The sequence below is a fragment of the Hyla sarda genome, chromosome 1 (genome assembly GCF_029499605.1).
Source record: "Hyla sarda isolate aHylSar1 chromosome 1, aHylSar1.hap1, whole genome shotgun sequence".
In the NCBI taxonomy this organism is placed as follows: domain Eukaryota; kingdom Metazoa; phylum Chordata; class Amphibia; order Anura; family Hylidae; genus Hyla; species Hyla sarda.
This window is the reverse complement of record NC_079189.1, coordinates 442761541-442781801: the sequence shown is the minus strand read 5'-3', so window position 1 is coordinate 442781801 and position 20261 is coordinate 442761541. Positions and strand designations below refer to the sequence as shown.

The window sequence follows — 20261 nt, the reverse complement described above, 5'->3', positions numbered from 1 at the left end:
GTTCATAATCTAGTGTCTGGACCTGTGTGTGACCGTTTTCTCACAATTCTTCTGCGATTTTCACCCCACTATTTATTTTTACCAGCATACAAAATGACTGTTGTCTTTCCCAGCTTGCAATGCGGCCGAGACCTGACTCACTAGTCAGCTGATGACAGGGAGCCTGTCTGCTTCAATAGGTGGAGGGATCGCTTGGTGGGAGGGAGATCAATCTGCAACTAATGCAACAGCTGTAGGCACCCTGATTGAAAACTACAGGTCTTTTCTTTCAATGGGTGGAGTGGCTGATGTGTGAGAGGGATTTGTAGTGAAAAAAAAAATAAGTCAAACAGGAAATACAAGTTTACAAAAAGCTAGCCACAGTGTTATGGTAATCTCAAGACATAGCCATTTAGCCCCAAGACAAGCGCAGATCCTTCCTAAGGATGTCCATTACTGTCTGCCAGGTACGTACTAAAATCACCTTATGGTGGATAACCCCTTTAAGGTGAAAATGGGCTTGATCCTTAAAGGGAACCAATCATCAGATTTTACCCTATATAACGCTTGGCAAAGCGTTATATAGGGTAAAATCTTTATTTTCGCCATTCCCGGGGGACGCTCCTGCCCCCAGGGATGGTCCCGTTCTTCGGCCGGTAGCGACGCCCCCTCCGCTTGATTGAAGGGCCGCGTCATTGTTCCGCTCACTGAACAGACGGAGCAGAGCTATGACGCGGCCCATCAATCAAGCGGAGGGGGCATCGCTCCCGGCCGAAGAACGGGAGTAGGTGAGAAGAGCTCCCCGCCCAGGTGATTACTTACGGCGGCGGCGGTGACTAGTTTATAACTTCATATCTTCACCATCCCTGGGGGCAGGAGCATCCCCCGGGAATGGTGAAAATAAAGATTTTACCCTATATAACGCTTTGCCAAGCGTTATATAAGGTAAAATCTGATGATTGGTTCCCTTTAAGGGGTTAAACCAGAGTTCATTAAATAATAGATAGGTATACGAAGGAGTTAACGTGAAATATCTTTTGGGTCTGTCACTAAATGACTTATGGAAACTACATAATGTGTTATCACCTACAGACATGTTTACTGATAATAGAGAGCACGTGCTGTTCAGTGACTGCTAGTGTGATAGTGACGTGTGGAAATGAAACAGGCATGTTAGGGGTTAACTTCCTGCCATTAACCTGGTTGTTGAATACCTGAACATTTGTAATCAGATTTATTTAGGTTTGGGTTCTATGCGGCCATCACGCCCCCTCCCATAGACATGAATGGAGGGGGCGTGGCATGACGTCACATCCCCAGTCCCGGAAACCCAGAGGTTTCTGAAACTGGAGATTCAGCACCTGCATAGAAAGCGTGTGCTGCAGGGAGATCGCGGGGGGGGGGGGGGGGGGGGGGGTGATCTCAGCAGCAGCCCCCTGCGATCAGACATCTTATTCCCTATCCTTTGGATAGGGGATAAAATGGTTTTACCTGGAATACCCCTTTAAGGTCAAAATTGACAGCAAACAGGTCAACATTGAGCAATAAGGGCAGGTTCAATAAAGTAAGTTATGTGATTCCTGTACAATGACTTTTAGATTGTTGGATTTATGCAATGCTGTGCTTTGTCTGATAGCCAACTTTGCGTAAAAAATGAGTGTAAAAAAATTTAGCTTTTAAGTAAAATTTTTAGCTCAGCATTCAGAGTAGAGCTGCTGTGGCTTTTTTTTTTTAGATAACCAAGCGTTACAAACTTCTAAACAACAAATATTCATAGTTTTGCAGCAACTGTCTGTCCCTATGAGGGTCTATTCACACGACAGAATTTCATCACATCCGCACCAATTCCGCTTCCGCATTCATTTGGGTGGTTTCTGGCTTGTGCGGAATCCGCATGCGGAAATTCAGAATTGTGAATGGGAGTGCAGAATCCTATAGAAGTCTATTGGGCTTTAATTTGAGGCGAAATCTGTGCGGAATTCCGCATGCTGATCTATGTGAATAGATCCTAAGGCTATGAAATGTTGCAAAATTTAAAGCACATTATGTTCAATGGGGATTCCACTATCCAATTTACATGGTGGAAATTCCACCACAGAAATTACGTATTCCGCAAAAAATATAAGACCTGTCTTTACATTTTGTGGCATTCCCGGCTGAATCCCATTGAAGTCAATGGGGCTTTACATTTTAGCAGAATTACGGTATGTGTTTTGAGCACGCAGTAATTCTGCCAAAATTCTCATCAAATTTGGCAAAACTGCTAAAATTCGGCAGCAAGCTTTGCAGAACAGAATTTGAGCAGAATAGCAGAATTGTCATCTTGTTAACATAGCCTAAGAGTATTATGACACTTGACCGGAGACAATTGTAAATGGAGTTGTATTTACTGGTTTCAGCTGGAAATGGCCTTTCTATTATAACTCCTTAGGCTCACAAACAGCCAAAAGGTAGTTGTAATTGTGATGTATTTGTATAGTTTGCCATGTAAAGCTCTGGAAGATGGATGAGATGTTAGGCTTCTATCAACAAAACCCCAGATATATGCTCCTAGGAAGGACCGCTCCTGCTGGCAATCCTGTCTTGCCGCAGACTTTCTTAAAGAAACAGCACTGGCTTCACTGATTTCATGTCTAAAAGTAAAATTCAATTATGAAGTGCAGGCAGGCTTTGCTGTGACACAGAGGGTTAGAAATTAATGTTAACACTGTTTCTGGTTAAGACTTTTTGTGTTTATAAATAATTCATGAGGCAGTTAGCTCTTTGAATCTTGACAACACAAGAATATATTAATACAGTAGACACTGTGAAAGGTCAGCAGCGTACAGTGAAGCATCAGAGGCATCTTTTATTCATTTTCTGACACAGACTCATTAATTATTAGCGCATTTGAAGGTCTACATGGGAAATGTGCTAATGAGGAAAAGAATATTGCATTCAGAATTTGACACTCTCCTCTATAACAGCTTAAATAAGAATCAGATTCTCATTATCTCACAGGTACTTTTCTCTGATTAGGCCAGCCCCACACCTTGTCATATATGCCATATGGCAGAAAGCGGAACAAAGAATGTCAGGTTGCATTTGTTTTTGATCATAATAATTCAACTGCTGACAACAGGTGGATTATCCTGTGTGGCTGAGCCTAAAACCTGTACAAAATTTTTGTTAAAAATGGTTTATTATAATTGTGATCTAGGAATAGTATTGCATCTATCTATGTTAATTGATATATGACGAAAGTCCCTGTGTCAGTATTGTCAGGGCAGAATAATTAAACTTGTTATATTGTGACAGTAACTGGGGTTACTGGGTGAGAGCTTAAAGGGGTACTCCCGTGGAAAACTTTGTTTATTTATTTATTTTTAAATCAACTGGTGCCAGAAAGTAAAACAGATTTGTAAATCACTTCTATTAAAAAATCTTAATCCTTCCAGTACTTTTTAGGGGCTGTATACTAAAGAGAAATCCAAAAAAGAAATGCTTTTCCTGTGATGTCCTGACCACAGTGCTCTCTGCTGACCTCTGCTGTCCATTATAGGAACTGTCCAGAACAGGAGAAAATCCCCATAGCAAAAATATGCTGCTCTGGACAGTTCCTAAAATGGACAGCAGAGGTCAGCAGAGAGCACTGTGGTCAGGACATCACAGGAAATGCATTTCTTTTTTGGATTTCTCTTTAGTATACAGCCCCTACAGGGGTGTGGGAATTTTTTTTTTAAAACTACTTGTCCAAGGGACTAAAACGGAGCAGAATCTACTTGTCCCTCATAACAATCCACTTGTCCTGGTACAAAATAATTGTAACCCAAACAGGATGTAAATAAGGTCTTTTCTTAATAAAAACTTGATAGGCAGACCAGTATGTCACCCCATTAGGTGGATAGGGTCCCTGATAAGTAAGTCTGCCCCATTAATGGAATACTGCAGTGCAAAATAACTGATCCTGACTGCTGGGAAACCCCTCCCCCCGATCTCTTGTAAGGGGCCCCGGCAGGAATGGGGGCTTGTCCGCATGACGCAGCGGCCAACAGGCCCCCCCCCCCCGTGTATTCCATAGATACATGCAGGGGGCATTTCAGCAGCCGTGTCATGCAGGGATGGAACATTCCCTTCATGCCGTCTGCTGGGGCCTCATACAAGAGATGGGGGGTTGTCCCAGCGGTCAGACCCCGCGATCTATCACTTATGGGGATAAGTTATTTTGCACTACAGTATTCCTTTAAGTAGGTAGTCCCCCTTCAGGTAGGTATGTCCCTTTATCAGGTAGGGATTAAGTAGGGCCCCCTGCGCCATTATGTTACCCCCCCCCCCCGATGCCCCCTGTGCCATTATATTTCCCCGTCTGATGCCCCCTGCGCCATTATATTTCCCCCCTCTGATGCCCCCTGTGTCATTATTTCCCCCCCCCCTCTGATGCCCCCTGTGTCATTATATTCTCCCCCCCCCCCCCATCAGAGGGGGGATATAATGACACAGGGGGCATCAGAGGGGGGAATATAATGATACAGGGGGCATCAGAGGGGGGAATATGACACAGGGCATCAGAGGGGGGAATATAATGACACAGGGGGCATCAGAGGGGGGAAATATAATGGCAGAGGGGGAATATAATGACACGGGGCTTCAGAGGGGGGGGGGAGATATAATGACCCTGGGAGCATCAGAGGGGGGGGGGGATATAATGACACTGGGGGCACCAGAGGGGGGGGGAATATAATGACACAGGGGGCATTATATCCCCCCTCCCGATGCCCCCAGGGTCATTATACCCCCCCCTCCAATGCCCCCAGGGTTATTATATTCCCCCCCCCCCCACTCTGATGCCCCCTGTGTCATTATATTCCCCTCCCTCCTGATACCCCCTGTGTCATTATACCCCCCCCCCCCTTCTGATGCCCCTTGTGTCATTATATTTCAGCCCAACCCCCCTCTCCTCTCCCACATTATTTAACAAACCTCCCCTCCTCTCTGATCCCCTGCTACCTGTACTCCGGCCCCATGTGTGCTCCGGCAGGCCCTCATATTAGGCAAGTTTCTCACTCACTCTGAATTCACACAGGTCCACTCACACTGTTACTGTACTTACATCTCCCTGCAGCAGTCTATAACGAGACTTCCTTGCGGGGATGCGCGCGATAGGTGACGTCATCACAGGGACCGCACGGGACGTCAGCGTCCCGACGTCCTGAGCTGTGTATGTGATGACGTTGCGGGGATGCGCGCGATTGGTAACGTCATCACATACACAGCTCAGGACATCGGGACGCTGACGTCCTGTGCGGCGCCTGTGATGACGTCACCTATTGCGCGCATCCCCGCAAGGAGGTCTCGTTATAGACTGCTGCAGGGAGATGTAAGTACATTAACAGTGTGAGCGGACCTGTGTGAATTCTTCCGACATTTAACGCTGTTTACCCGAAGCAGGGCTAAATGCCTGAAGAAATCACCTGCTCGGCGTCCGGAACTGTTTGTCCCGGGCGACGGGCGATAGGAATTCCACATCCCTGCCCTAAAAAGTACTGGAAGGATTAAGATTTTTAATAGAAGTAATTTACAAATCTGTTTAACTTTCTGGCACCAGTTGATTTAAAAAAAAAAAAAAGTTTTCATCGGGAGTACCCCTTTAAGCTAGGCCTACATCACAGTTTCTGTAAACGAAGCCAGCAGGTTCACTGCACGCCATCGGAGCCTGACTGTCGGGTTTCTGGCAAAATGTCTGGCATTTTACAGGATTTAACTGGACCAAAAACACTGCTTAAGTTTTTGCTGTTATTTGAACCAAATTAGTCTATGGAGGTGCTGAACAGATCCTCTGCCACAGATGTGAACGTAGCCTAACTCTGCAAGAGCTCTTTACAATCTGGAGTAGACTTGTGTCAAACTAGATGTTTCTACTAGATGAGAAACTGGAAGAAAAGACGAGCAGTAAAAGATATACATGTTAAAAGGCTTTTAAACCGCAATAGACCATTCAGAACCTATTATTTAAATCAAGTTTTTATGTTTAACATATTTTTAAATACTTTTTGGCAATGTTTTTTCAAATTTTATATTTTTTTAGCTATATTTTTAAATAATCCTGAAATCTTGCAGGTTTTATTCAAACCACAAAGCCTAAAACTACATTGATCAGTATAGAAGAAACTCTCAACACACTGATGTCTTTAAATAAGCTTTATTCAATTACTCTGCTACACGCGATGCGGCTTACATACAGCGGTTTCTCAGGTGAGAGAGGCTCAACACATTTAGCAGAGTAGCTGAATAAAACTTCTTGAAAGACATCAGTGTACTGGAAGTTTCTTCTAAACTGATTTGGCCTTCTTCCACGTGCACCTAACCTGTACTGATTGCCGACTGATTCCATATTGTATTCTAAGGGTATGTTCACACTGCGGAATTCCGTGAGCGAATTTCCGCCCAGTGAATTTTAGCATCTGTGTGAATGGGTCTTCCGCGAGACCCATTCACACTGCGGAATTTCAGCAGCGGACAATTCCGCCGCTGAAATTGTTCAGCACAAAGAAAGAACATGTTCATTCTTTGCGTGTAAGTCCGCGAGCACTGCATAGCCGTCAATGGTGACGGCGCTTTTCCGAGCGGCTTTTCCTACCACTGCTGCCGGCTGCCAGGCTGAATCTCCGCTCGCTGAATTCCGCGAGTGGAGATTCAGCTACAAATCGGTAGTGTGATCATAACACTAAGTTAAGACTTCCTGTTTTGTCTGTGATGATGATGAGGAGGCTGCTGTAAAGTGAGCTTACAGTAAAATGGGACACCATACTATCTATAGATAATATAGGATTTTTACAATAACTAAGCATAGAGCTCAGCCTCCCCCTCTCTGTGAATGTATTTCTGTAAAGGGCACAGAAGCCTTTCCCATTCATTTCAATGGGACAGCTCCTGCCTATTGTTGCCTATGCCCATAGGGCTTACTGTAGAGCATATCTCTAAATGCTGTTAACTCCTTAATGACGCAGGACATATATTTACATCCTGCGCTGGCTCCCGCGATAGAACGTGGTGACCATATCAGATCAGGCCGGTCCCGGCGGCCATCAACAGCCGGGACCTGCGGCTAATACCGGATATCAACTATCGCGGTTAAACACATTCATTTTTGTGCATGTAGTTATGATTTTAATCACATAGACCTACAGAATAAAGATAAGGTTTTTACCAAAACAATGCACTGCGTAGAAATGGTAGGCCCCAAAAGTTACAAAATTGGTGTGTTTTTTTTTCAATTTTGTCGCACAATGATTTTTTTTTTTTTTTTTTCCGCCTTAGATTTTTGGGTAAAATTACCATTACAAAGTATAATTGGAGCCATCATATGGATTTTTAGGTGGAAAATTGAAAGGGTTATGATTTTTAAAAGGTAAGGAGGAAAAAACGATAAGGCAAAAACTGAAAAACGCTGAGTCCTTAAGGCAGTGGTTCTGAACCTAGGTACGATCGAACCCCAGGGGTTCGGTGAGGCAGTCTCCGGGGTTCGGTGGGGGGCCAGCCGGGTGTTTTTGCCTCGGGACATCCCTGTGTTCCGAAAGATGCTTTTGGAACACAGGGATGCCTCTGTTAAGTCCCTGCAGCCCCGCGCTTACTTTAAAAACGCGGGGATCGCCGGGAACTAACGCACGCAGGGACGTCACATCCCATGCGTGCGCGCTGGCAGTTGGTAAGTGTTTACCAGCGGCGCGTCTGCTTCGGTGTTCCGACCACCGATCCTCCGGTCCTGCTATGGCCGGACCCGAGGAGCGGTGATCGGAACACTGAAGTGGGGCAGTACACAGGCATACAGCCTCCAGCCATACTGTATGGCTGGAGGCTGTATGTCTGTGGGGGGAACTATACTGCCAACGTAATGTGGGGGACTATACTACCAACGTAATGTGGGGGGTACATACTGCCAGCTTAATGTGAGGGACTATATTGCACCTAATGTGGGGGGACTATACTGCTGGCCTAATGTGGGGGACTATATTGCACCTAATGTGGGGGAACATACTGCCAGCTTAATGTGGGGGACTATATTGCACCTAATGTGGGGGACTATATTGCACCTAATGTGGGGGGACTATACTGCACCTAATGTGGGGGAACATACTGCCAGCCTAATGTGTGGGACTATACTGCACCTGCTATGGCCGGACCCGAGGAGCGGTGATCGGAACACTGAAGTGGGGCAGTACACAGGCATACAGCCTCCAGCCATACTGTATGGCTGGAGGCTGTATGTTTGTGGGGGAATATACTGCACCAAATGTGGGGGGAACTATACTGCCAACGTAATGTGGGGGACTATACTGCCAACGTAATGTGGGGGACTATACTGCCAACGTAATGTGGGGGACAATATTGCACCTAATGTGGGGGAACATACTGCCTGCCTAATGTGGGGGACTATACTGCCAACCTGATGTGGGGGAAGCATACTGCCAACCTGATGTGGGTGACTATATTGCACCTAATGTGGGGGACTATATTGCACCTAATGTGGGGGAACATACTGCCGGCCTAATGTGGGGGACTATACTGCCAACCTGATGTGGGGGAGCATACTGCCAACCTGATGTGGGGGACTATATTGCACCTAATGTGGGGGAACATACTGCCGGCCTAATGTGGGGGACTATACTGCCGGCCTAATGTGGGGGAACATACTGCCAGCTTAATGTGGGGGACTATATTGCACCTAATATGGGGGAACATACTGCCAGCTTAATGTGGGGGACTATATTGCACCTAATGTGGGGGACTATATTGCACCTAATGTGGGGGAACATACTGCCAGCTTAATGTGGGGGACTATATTGCACCTAATGTGGGGAGACTATATTGCACCTAATGTGGGGGACTATATTGCACCTAATGTGGGGGGACTATACTGCACCTAATGTGGGGGAACATACTGCCAGCCTAATGTGTGGGACTATACTGCACCTGCTATGGCCGGACCCGAGGAGCGGTGATCGGAACACTGAAGTGGGGCAGTACACAGGCATACAGCCTCCAGCCATACTGTATGGCTGGAGGCTGTATGTTTGTGGGGGAATATACTGCACCAAATGTGGGGGGAACTATACTGCCAACGTAATGTGGGGGACTATACTGCCAACGTAATGTGGGGGACTATACTGCCAACGTAATGTGGGGGACAATATTGCACCTAATGTGGGGGAACATACTGCCTGCCTAATGTGGGGGACTATACTGCCAACCTGATGTGGGGGAAGCATACTGCCAACCTGATGTGGGTGACTATATTGCACCTAATGTGGGGGACTATATTGCACCTAATGTGGGGGAACATACTGCCGGCCTAATGTGGGGGACTATACTGCCAACCTGATGTGGGGGAGCATACTGCCAACCTGATGTGGGGGACTATATTGCACCTAATGTGGGGGAACATACTGCCGGCCTAATGTGGGGGACTATACTGCCGGCCTAATGTGGGGGAACATACTGCCAGCTTAATGTGGGGGACTATATTGCACCTAATATGGGGGAACATACTGCCAGCTTAATGTGGGGGACTATATTGCACCTAATGTGGGGGACTATATTGCACCTAATGTGGGGGAACATACTGCCAGCTTAATGTGGGGGACTATATTGCACCTAATGTGGGGAGACTATATTGCACCTAATGTGGGGGAACATACTGCCAGCTTAATGTGAGGGACTATATTGCACCTAATGTGGGGGGACTATACTGCCGGCCTAATGTGGGGGAATATATTGCACCTAATATGGGGAAACATACTGCCGGCCTAATGTGGGGGACTATATTGCACCTAATGTGGGGGAACATACTGCCAGCTTAATGTGGGGGACTATACTGCACCTAATGTGGGGGGACTATACTGCCAGCTTAATGTGGGGGACTATATTGCACCTAATGTGGGGTGACTATATTGCACCTAATGTGGGGGAACATACTGCCGGCCTAATGTGGGGGACTATATTGCACCTAATGTGGGGGAACATACTGCCGGCCTAATGTGGGGGACTATATTGCACCTAATGTGGGGGAACATACTGCCAGCTTAATGTGAGGGACTATATTGCACCTAATGTGGGGGGACTATACTGCCGGCCTAATGTGGGTGAATATATTGCACCTAATATGGGGGAACATACTGCCGGCCTAATGTGGGGGACTATATTGCACCTAATGTGGGGGAACATACTGCCAGCTTAATGTGGGGGACTATATTGCACCTAATGTGGGGGACTATACTGCACCTAATGTGGGGGGACTATACTGCACCTAATGTGGGGGAACATACTGCCAGCCTAATGTGTGGGACTATACTGCACCTAATGTGGGGGAACATACTGCCATACTAATGTGGGGGAACATACTGCCAGTCTAATGTGGGGGACTTTATTGCACCTAATGTTGGGGAACATACTGCCAGCCTAATATGGGGGACTATATTGCACCTAATGTGGGGGGCTATACTGCCGGCTTAATGTGGGGGACTATATTGCACCTAATGTGGGGGAACATGCTGCCAGCCTAATGTGGTGGACTATATTGCACCTAATGTGGGGGGACAATACTGCACCTAATGTGGGGGAACATACTGCCAGCCTAATGTGGGGGACTTTATTGCGCCTAATGTAGGGAGACTATACTGCACCTAATGCGGGGGAACATACTGCCAGCCTAATGTGGGGGACTATATTGCACCTAATGTGGGGGAACATACTGCCAGCCTAATGTGGCGGACTATATTGCACCTAATGTGGGGGAACATACTGCCAGCCTAATGTGGGGGAACATACTGCCAGCTTAATGTGGGGGACTATATTGCACCTAATGTGGGGGAACATACTGCCTGCCTAATGTGTGGGAACACTGCCTGCCTAATGTGTGGGAACATTGCCTGCCTAATGTGGGGGAACATACTGCCAGCCTAATGTGGCGGACTATATTGCACCTAATGTGGGGGAACATACTGCCAGCCTAATGTGGGGGAACATACTGCCAGCTTAATGTGGGGGACTATATTGCACCTAATGTGGGGGAACATACTGCCTGCCTAATGTGTGGGAACACTGCCTGCCTAATGTGTGGGAACATTGCCTGCCTAATGTGGGGGAACTCTGTCTGCCTAATGTGGGGGGAACACTGCCTGCCTAAAGTGGGGGAACATTGCCAACCTAATGTGGGGGAACACTGGCTGCCTAATGTGGTGGAACACTGCCAACCTAATGTGGGGGAACACTGCCTGCCTAATGTGGGGGAACACTGCCTGCCTAACGTGGGGGAACACTGCCTGCCTAACGTGGGGGAACACTGCCTGCCTAATGTGGGGGGAACACTGCCTGCCTAATGTGGGGGGAACACTGCCTGCCTAATGTGGGGGGGAACACTGCCTGCCTAATGTGGGGGAACACTGCCATTGTTGCGAAAATGACATGGGAGTGGCACATGCCAAGGTAAAGCCGCACATTTCTGAACTGGTCTCTGAAAAACAGCAGAAGTCACACTGATTTGCAGTAAATATTCATTATGTTTTTGTTTTTGGGTGAAAATCATGTTTTCATGGTTTTGTTCTTAATGGTTTTGTTCATTTTGTGCACCTAAGTAGAAATATATACTTAAATATATACCTCCTATGTTTTGAATTAGAAAAAATCATGTTCTTTTTCCAATTAAGAGGGGTTCGGTGAATGCGCATATGAAACTGGTGGGGTTCAGTACCTCCAACAAGGTTAAGAACCACTGCCTTAAGGGGTTAAAAAACAGCTCGGGCAAGATGGTTGCCCCCATAATAATGAACATGTATTAAAATTTGCAATCATAAAATAGAAACTGATTTAAAAGAAGGATAATTTTTTAGGATCATGCTCTAATCACTAATAAGAAATCTAGGTGATACGTTTCCTTTAATTGTTTTGGTAAAACACATTAAGACTTTACCGTTACTCACGAGTTCTAAAGGAATGCATTCTTATGGAAGCTGTGTTATAGGATGTAACTAGGATTCACTTATTAGTCTATACCCATGTTGTTATTGTATCTTTTCACTCCCCAGCTGGATACGAAAATGTCATTGTTATACCAATACATAATTTAGATCAGCTCAATTTACATCACCAGGGCCTTTGTCGGATGTAAATTCTTGTTGCTTTCAGCACTGCTCCCAGTTGGGAAGTTCTGATCTAAGCTTGCTTGTAGCCTGTAATGAAGGGTGTGGGGGTTTGTGTACGTTATAATGTAACTAGTCTCAAGTCCCCCAATGAAGCAGGCTGTGGAGTAACGAAAAAACCCAGAGCATAATGTAACATCTCTTGGTATGTCGTGCCTGCTACAGCTGTGTATAAATTTGTTTAATGGGTCTCTAACTTACCATCAAGCTCATAAAGGCAGCCACTGTACAGGCTATTAGGCTGCAGTAACTTAATTGCTCGTTAATTGGGTAATTAGTGCTTTGTTTTGCTTTAAAGCCTAAACACTCATAAAAAGTGAATTAGCTGAGTAAACAAGAATGGGATTTTCATGATATGCAGTCCCAGATACAGTGCATAATTAATCAACCTTTTATTATGAAGCTTTCCCCAACCCCCACCCCTGCTTTCCTTACTTATTTGTTTGGGGGCGTACATTGAAACTGGAGGAATCCCAGTACACAGAAACTTGTTATTTTTTCATTGCAACTTTTCAGGAATCCTGTATTTTATCTGCGCCACTTGTTTTAGTGACTTTGTTGATTAAACTTTGAGAAACATTGCTTGTGGCTATTTATTTGTAATGTTGTGTGACTTGATTGTCTTGCGGGTGGGAATACAGCTATCCAACCATTTGAGTGGCTTTTATGTTTTGTAGTAATAAGAAGGCTACATATGTGGAATTGTTTATTCTCCCTTGCCTTCAGTATCTAGTTGTCTATGTACTCACTGATTGCTGTAGTGCCTCAATTCTTTCAGTAACCCAAATCTGCTTAGTCTGTAAGAGGAACAGCCACCAGCATTCACATCTTTGGGTTCAATACATTTTAAACATTTAGTTAGTAGACTAGTTGTTGTGGGAAGTTAAAATAAATAGCTACCCCCCCCCCCCCCCTCCTGTATATGCATCCTCAGCTGATTTCTATGGGGAAACTGAAATAAGCCCCAGCAAGACACCATCAGGGAGACCAAAGGGATCTAGGGTTGAAAATGTATATACCTAGTCCTTTCCTGAGCACCAGGGGTCCACCATACACATAAGATAGTTGGCTGGTCCTATCTAGCAAATTGGCTGCATTCGGCCTACTTTTCTTTAATCTATGTATATTAGGGCCTATAGGCAAAATATGGGGCTCCCATTTATAGGTAATAGTACATACAGTAGAGGCCACATGGTTGTTCAGGGGGACCTGCAGCCAATCCCTTTCACTTTAATAGAGCTGTGCTGCAGTGCCCTACACATTCGGGTGGATGGAGCCATCTGTAGAGAATAAAGATAGTGAGGAGATGGAGTGTTACATCGGCAAGGTGTCCTCTTTGTTCCCAAAATAGGTAGCAGTCCTACAGGTCAGATATTCACAAAACATATGGGGGAGTTTTACCAAAACCTGTCCAGAGGAAAAGTTGCTGACTTGCCCATAGCAACCAATCAGATCTTTACTTTTTAACAAAGCCTCTGCAAAATGAAAGAAGCGAAGTGATCTGATTGGTTGCTATGGGCAGCTCCGCAACTTTTCCTCTGGACAGGTTTTGATAAATCTCCCCCATAGCTATCTGCCATCATTTTGAGAATACCTGTCATTGCCTGTAACCGGATGAATGCCTTTTATAATATGACCAGTTTATTTGTTGTTTATGTTATCTACATAAAATTCAATAGAATATAAATAAAAATTAAAAAAAGTGAAGGAAAACAATTGCTGCTGGACAGTAGTGTTAACTACTGAGCTATTGAGTGTGTCATTCAGCAACAGGTTGTGCCGGACTGTTTGATTTATGTCACATTTACTTATTTACACATATATATATAAATATATATATATATATATATATATATATATATATATATATATATATATTGCATGTGTAAAGATTCAGTTTCATTGGAGGTTTTTTTTTGTGCAACTGGCCAGCAGAAATGTAAAAGTGATAGAAGAACACTAAAAAGCCCATCCAGGAAAAGAGCTGTATTGGAGCTCTCCTGGCCACACCTACAACTGACTTTAAAAATTGTGGCAGGAAACACAGTTAGCTCGAGGTACGCTTTACATGGCTTATATCAGCACTCAGACTGCTAGATGTGGGGTGGCAAGGTTTTTCATTATAAACACTATTCTATAAACAATAACAACGTTGCATTGTTCTGACCTTTTTACCTTTTTTGCATTCAACGTTATGCATGACAGATGCAAATAAGAGGCATCCATCATAGGTATATGTCAAGGAGATATACACAGTGAAATGAGCCTCCTGCTTTAATTTTGCAGCTGGGAACCTACCACGCTTTACCTCTGTATAGGCTCAAGTATACTGCTTTGTACATGAAGCATGTGTTGATTTCTGGAAGAAAAAAAAATTATATAGTGCAGCTTTGGCTATTATTAGAGAATAATGTAGAGTTTCTTATGTATGCCTCTTACTTACATCTTTTCTGACAGGCACATTTCCCATGAACCCTTTGACTTTTAATGGGGTGTTTGATTACTACAGCTAATCATGTCACTTAAATTGCAATTTTTAGACAGATATTGCCATGAGGAGAAATTGATTTGGCTTATAATTAAAGTGAGGTGTTTTATGAAGATTTGACGTCTTTACACTGTGTAAATTTTAACAGCATTTTTCTAAACATTTTTGTGCGTTTTGCTGGTTTGTTCAGCAATTTTCTTTAACAGTGTTTAAAATTTACAATTTTTGACCATATTTCGCAGCACAATCTCCATTTTTGTTATTTGTAAAAAAAAAAAAATATCACAGCAAAAACAGAAAAAAGTACCAATAAACGCAATGTTGTGAATACAGGCTCAAGGGAGGTGAACTACTATATATCCTGATCCCATAGAGATAGCAGATGGGGGTGGGGGGGGGGGGGGTAGGGTCTGGGAACTAGTAGGAGGGAATTTGGCAGGTGATGATGTCATCTTGTAGTCCACAGGACGTCTGACATCCTGTTGTAACTATTAGGCGCTGGAAGTTTTGGAGAGTCACACTTGTTATCACATGACCAAATTAGAGTAAAAAAACGCATTCATGCAGCTGTGCTGGAATAAAACAAATGGCACTGTTGGACTAGTGATGGTGAGTGCATGATATAGGCAAAAAAAAGTGGAAAGCATAGGTTTAGATCTTGCTCTTGGACAACAAGATAGACTTTTCCAAAGCCTTTCACAACCCCCAGGAAGGATACTGTCTACCAGGGGTCCTCAAACTTTTTAAACAGGGGGCCAGTTCACAGTCCCTCAGACCGTTGGAGGGCTGGACTATAGATAAAAAAAAAAAACTATGAACAAATTCCTATGCACACTTATATATCTTATTAGTGGACTACCCCTTTAAGTATGCAGCATAGTCCCCCCCCCACATTAGGTAGGCAGCATAGTTCCCCCCACATTAGGTTGGCAGTATAGTTCCCCCACATTAGGTTGTAGTTCCCCCACATTAGGTGCAGTATAGTTCCCCACATTAGGTTGGCAGTATAGTTCACCCCCACATTAGGCTGTAGTTCCCCCACATTTAGATGGCAGTATAGTTTCCCCACATTAGGTGCATTATAGTCCCCCACATTAGGTGCATTATAGTCCTCCACATTAGGTGCAGTATAGTTCCCCCCACATTAGGTTGTAGGTCCCCCACATTAGGTGCAGTATATAGTCCCCCACATTAGGTGCAGTATAGTCCCCCACATTAGGTGAAGTATAGTTCCCCCACAGACATACACCCTTCAACCATACTGTGTATGGCTGGAGGCTGTATGCCTGTGTACTGCCCCACTTCAGTGCTCCGGCCACCACTCCTCTGGTCCGGGCATAGCAGTAGGTACCGGGACCGGAGGAGCGGTGGTCGGAGCACCGAAGCTGACGTGCCGCTGGTAACACTTACCAAGCTAGCCAGAGCACTTCCTGCTCGCTGCTCCTTCATGCTCCGTTGTTATGGGTGCATGAACGGGACGTCAGTGACGTCCCTGCATGCGCTACCTCCCAGCGGTCCTTGCATTTTTAAAGTAAACGCGCTGCCACCGAGAGCGCATGCCTGTGTCCCGAAAATATCTTTCGGGACACAGGGATGCCCTTAGGCAGCGGCGGGCCGGAGAAATGTCCTCAGCGGGCCACATGTGCTGGAGTTTGAGGACCCCTGCTGTATACTGTACTTGGCACTAAATGAGGTATCTGCACAGACCCGTGATAGGGCTGTGTGGTTAAAGGGGTACTCCAGTGGAAATTATATATATTTTTTTAAATCAACTGGTGCCAGAAAGTTATACAGATTTGTAAATTACTTCTTTTTAAAAATCTTAATCCTTCCAGTACTTATCAGCTGCTGTATGCTCTACAGTAGTTATTTTCTTTTTTAAATTTCTTTTCTGTCTGACCACAGTGCTCTCTGGTGTGACACCTCTGTCTGTGTCAGGAACTTTCCAAAGCAAGATAGGTTTGCTATGAGAAATTTCTCCTGCTCTGGACAGTTCCTGACATGGACAGAGGTGTCAGCAGAGAGCACTGTGATCAGACAGAAAGGAAAATCAAAAAGAAAAGAACTTCCTTCTGTAGTATACAGCAGCTAATAAGTACTGGAAGGATTAAGAAATTTTAATAGAAGTAATTTAGAAATCTGTTTAACTTTCTAGCACCAGTTCATAAAAAAAAAAAAAAATATTCCACCGGAGTACCCCTTTAAGCCTTTTGTCTGAAATAGAGTTCCTGCCGTTTAGTGGTCTCGTGTATAATGTCTCTTCATTTATTATCCGTGTATTAGAAAGATGTCAAATAAAACTCCTTCCTTCTGTTTGAATAGATCTAATTTACAGGACTAAGGTAGGTGTAAAAAGATGAGGAATGACCTTTTCAACATGACTCTAGATATTAAAATGATCTTACAATCTTATTATCATGAGAACATTTCGCAAAGTATTAAGCTCAATAAATTACCTTTCCCCCAAGCTTCTAACCCACTATCCCTGTGGGCTAGAAGAGGAGCGCCGCTGATTCATGGCCTCCTTATTTTAGCTGAGTTGCTTAATTGGTATGTGTTCTACATCCCCAATTGAGTATTTGGAGCACAAATGAAGGTTAGAACCTTTGCGCTAGTTATCGACTGAAAGAAAATTGATTTGAGCTCAAGAGTGCAGGAGAAGCATGAATGTCTCATAGGACTGAAGTTTTTTTTCTTTTTCAGTTATTAATGTGCTGTATGTAAAAATCTTCAATCTGTTACCTTTTGTGGTTCACTTTTTATACTATGTGGAGGATACAACTTGCTTGTATTCATAGCACTGAATTATTTGTTTATCCCTGTAATATCCTAAAACATAAGGCATGCTATCATTATGGCATTTTTATAAATCTGGTCTGATGTATTTATTAAAGATTACTACCCACCCCTAACACACGTGGTCACCATTGGTGGTCTTACTGTTCTGTTTCATATTTATGACAGTTATTAACACAATTAATGTCTGTAGCCCTTACAGGTTCACTTATCATTTACATGGTGCCACTATACGATTACTAAACTTATATTTAGAACATAGCTTATGTATTATTTTTTCACAGAACTTTGTCATATGTTGGTATTACTCAATGTCCAGACAAAGTATACCCATAGAATGGATCTTTAGCTCTAAAACATCTTTGAAGTGAAGAATAAAATAAGAAAATAATGTTTTTCAGATTTTATTTGTATTTTTTTTTACATACCGTAATTGTCATTTTATACCATTTAATTTCTACCATCTTATGCTTTTGTATTGTGCTTAATCCTAGTTTGTTGTTTTTTTGTTTTTTGTTTTGTATTGCTACTGACCAGTGCATGTTTTTATCCGGGCTCAGTACACTGATTAGGCTGAATTCTTCCTGGCACAAATGGTTTATCAGGTATGCCAACACTTATCCCAGAGTGCCAAGCTGGTCAATATGACTGACTTGCTTTCCAGAAGCAATCGACAACAAAGAGCATGGTTTTGTATTAGTGAAAATGTGACTTGGAAGTCATAAGCCTGGTCTTTACAACTGCTATACTTAGTGGACTGTGTCTGATATTGCAGCTTTGCTCTAGTAAAGTGAATAGGGTTAAAGTGGTTATCCAGCATAAGGTTATTTTAGTACGTACCTGGCAGACAATAATGGACATGCTTAGGAAGGATCTGCGCTTGTCTTGGCCTAAATGGCTATGCTGTGAGATTACCATAACACTGGCTAGCTTTCTGTGAACTTGTATTTCCTGTTTTCAGTTTTCTTGTTTGCCTACAAATCCCATGATACCATTTTCCTCCCTCCCACACATCAGCCACCGCACCCATTGAAACATAAATGAGCTGTGGTCTTCAATCAGGGTGCCTACAGCTGTTGCATTAGTTGCAGATTGCTCTCTCCACCCATTGAAGCAGACAGGCTCACTGTCATCAGCTGACTAGTGAGTCAGGTCTCAACCGCATTGCAAGCTGGGAAAAATCCGAGACAGCAGTCATTTTGTATGTTGTTAAAAATAATGATTGGGGTGAAAATCACACACAGGTACAGACACTATATTATGAACTACACTAACTTTACAGCCCCTGTAGCATAGTCAAATAAAAAAAATTCCCGGAATACCCCTTTAACCCCTTAAGGACTCAGCCCATTTTGCCCTTAAGGGCTCAGACAATTTAATTTTTACGTTTTCATTTTTTCCTCCTCGCCTTCTAAAAATCATAACTCTTTTATATTTTCATCCACAGACTAGTATGAGGGCTTGTTTTTTGCGTGACCAGTTGTCCGTTGTAATGACATAACTCATTATATCATAAAATGTATGGCGCAACCAAAAAACACTATTTTTGTGGGGAAATTGAAAAGAAAAACGCAATTTTGCTAATTTTGGAAGGTTTTGTTTTGACGCCGTACAATTTACGGTAAAAATGACGTGTTCTTTATTCTGAGGGTCATTACGATTAAAATGATACCCATTATTACATACTTTAATATTATTGTTGTGCTTATAAAAAATCTCAAACTTTTTAACCAAATTAGTACATTTATAATCCCTTTATTTTGATGACCTCTAACTTTTTTATTTTTCCGTATAAGCGGCGGTATGAGGGCTCATTTTTTGCGCCATGATCTGTACTTTTTTTTATACCACATTTGCATATAAAAAACTTTTAATACATTTTTTATCATTTTTTTAATAAAATGTATTAAAAAAAGTAGCAATTTTGGACTTTTTGTTTTTTTTTACGTTCACGCCGTTCACCGTACGGTATCATTAACATTTTATTTTAATAGTTCGGACATTTACGCAGGCGGCGATACCAAATATGTCTATTAAATTAATTTTTTACACTTTTTGGGGGTAAAATAGGAAAAAACGGACATTTTACTTTTTTATTGGGGGAGGGGATTTTTTATTTTTTTTTACTTTTACATTTTTTTACATTTTTTTTTACACTTGAATAGTTCCCATTATGGGAATTTTAATAGCAATACCATGATTGCTAATACTGATCTGTTCTATGTATAGGACATAGAACAGATCAGTATTATCAGTCATCTTCTGCTCTGGTCTGCTCGATCTCAGACCAGTGCAGAAGATGCTGGGAGCCGGAAGGAGGAAGGTGCGGCGTTCTGAATGATCGGATCCCCGCAGCAGCGCTGGGGGCGATCCGATCATTCATTGAAATCGCGCACTGCCGCAGATGCCAGGATCTGTATTGATCCCGGCACCTGAGGGGTTAATGGCAGACGCCCGCGAGATCGCGGGCGTCGGCCATTGCCGGCGGGTCCCTGGCTGCGATCAGCAGCCGGGATCAGCCCCGCATGACACGGGCATCGCTCCGATGCCCGCGGTTATGCACAGGACGTAAATGTACATCCTGGTGCGTTAAGTACCACCTCACCAGGACGTACATTTACGTCCTGCGTCCTTAAGGGGTTAAAGGGGTAGTCCAGTGGTGAAAAACGTATCCCCTATCCTAAGGATAGGGGATAAGTTTGAGATCGCGGGGGGTCCGACCGCTGGGGCCCCCTGCGATCTCTCTGTACGGGGGCCAGGCTCTCCGGCCAGATAGCTGGTGTCGACCCCCGCACGAAGCGGCGGCTGACACGCCCCCTCATTAC

General features: G+C 43.8%; 1 protein-coding gene across 17 annotated transcripts in view; it reads left to right on the top strand.

Annotated features, from left to right (window-relative positions):
* The window catches only part of FBRSL1 (fibrosin like 1), a 675174-nt gene that overhangs the window by 432480 nt on the left and 222433 nt on the right, over window positions 1-20261 (top strand). The window lies entirely within an intron of this gene.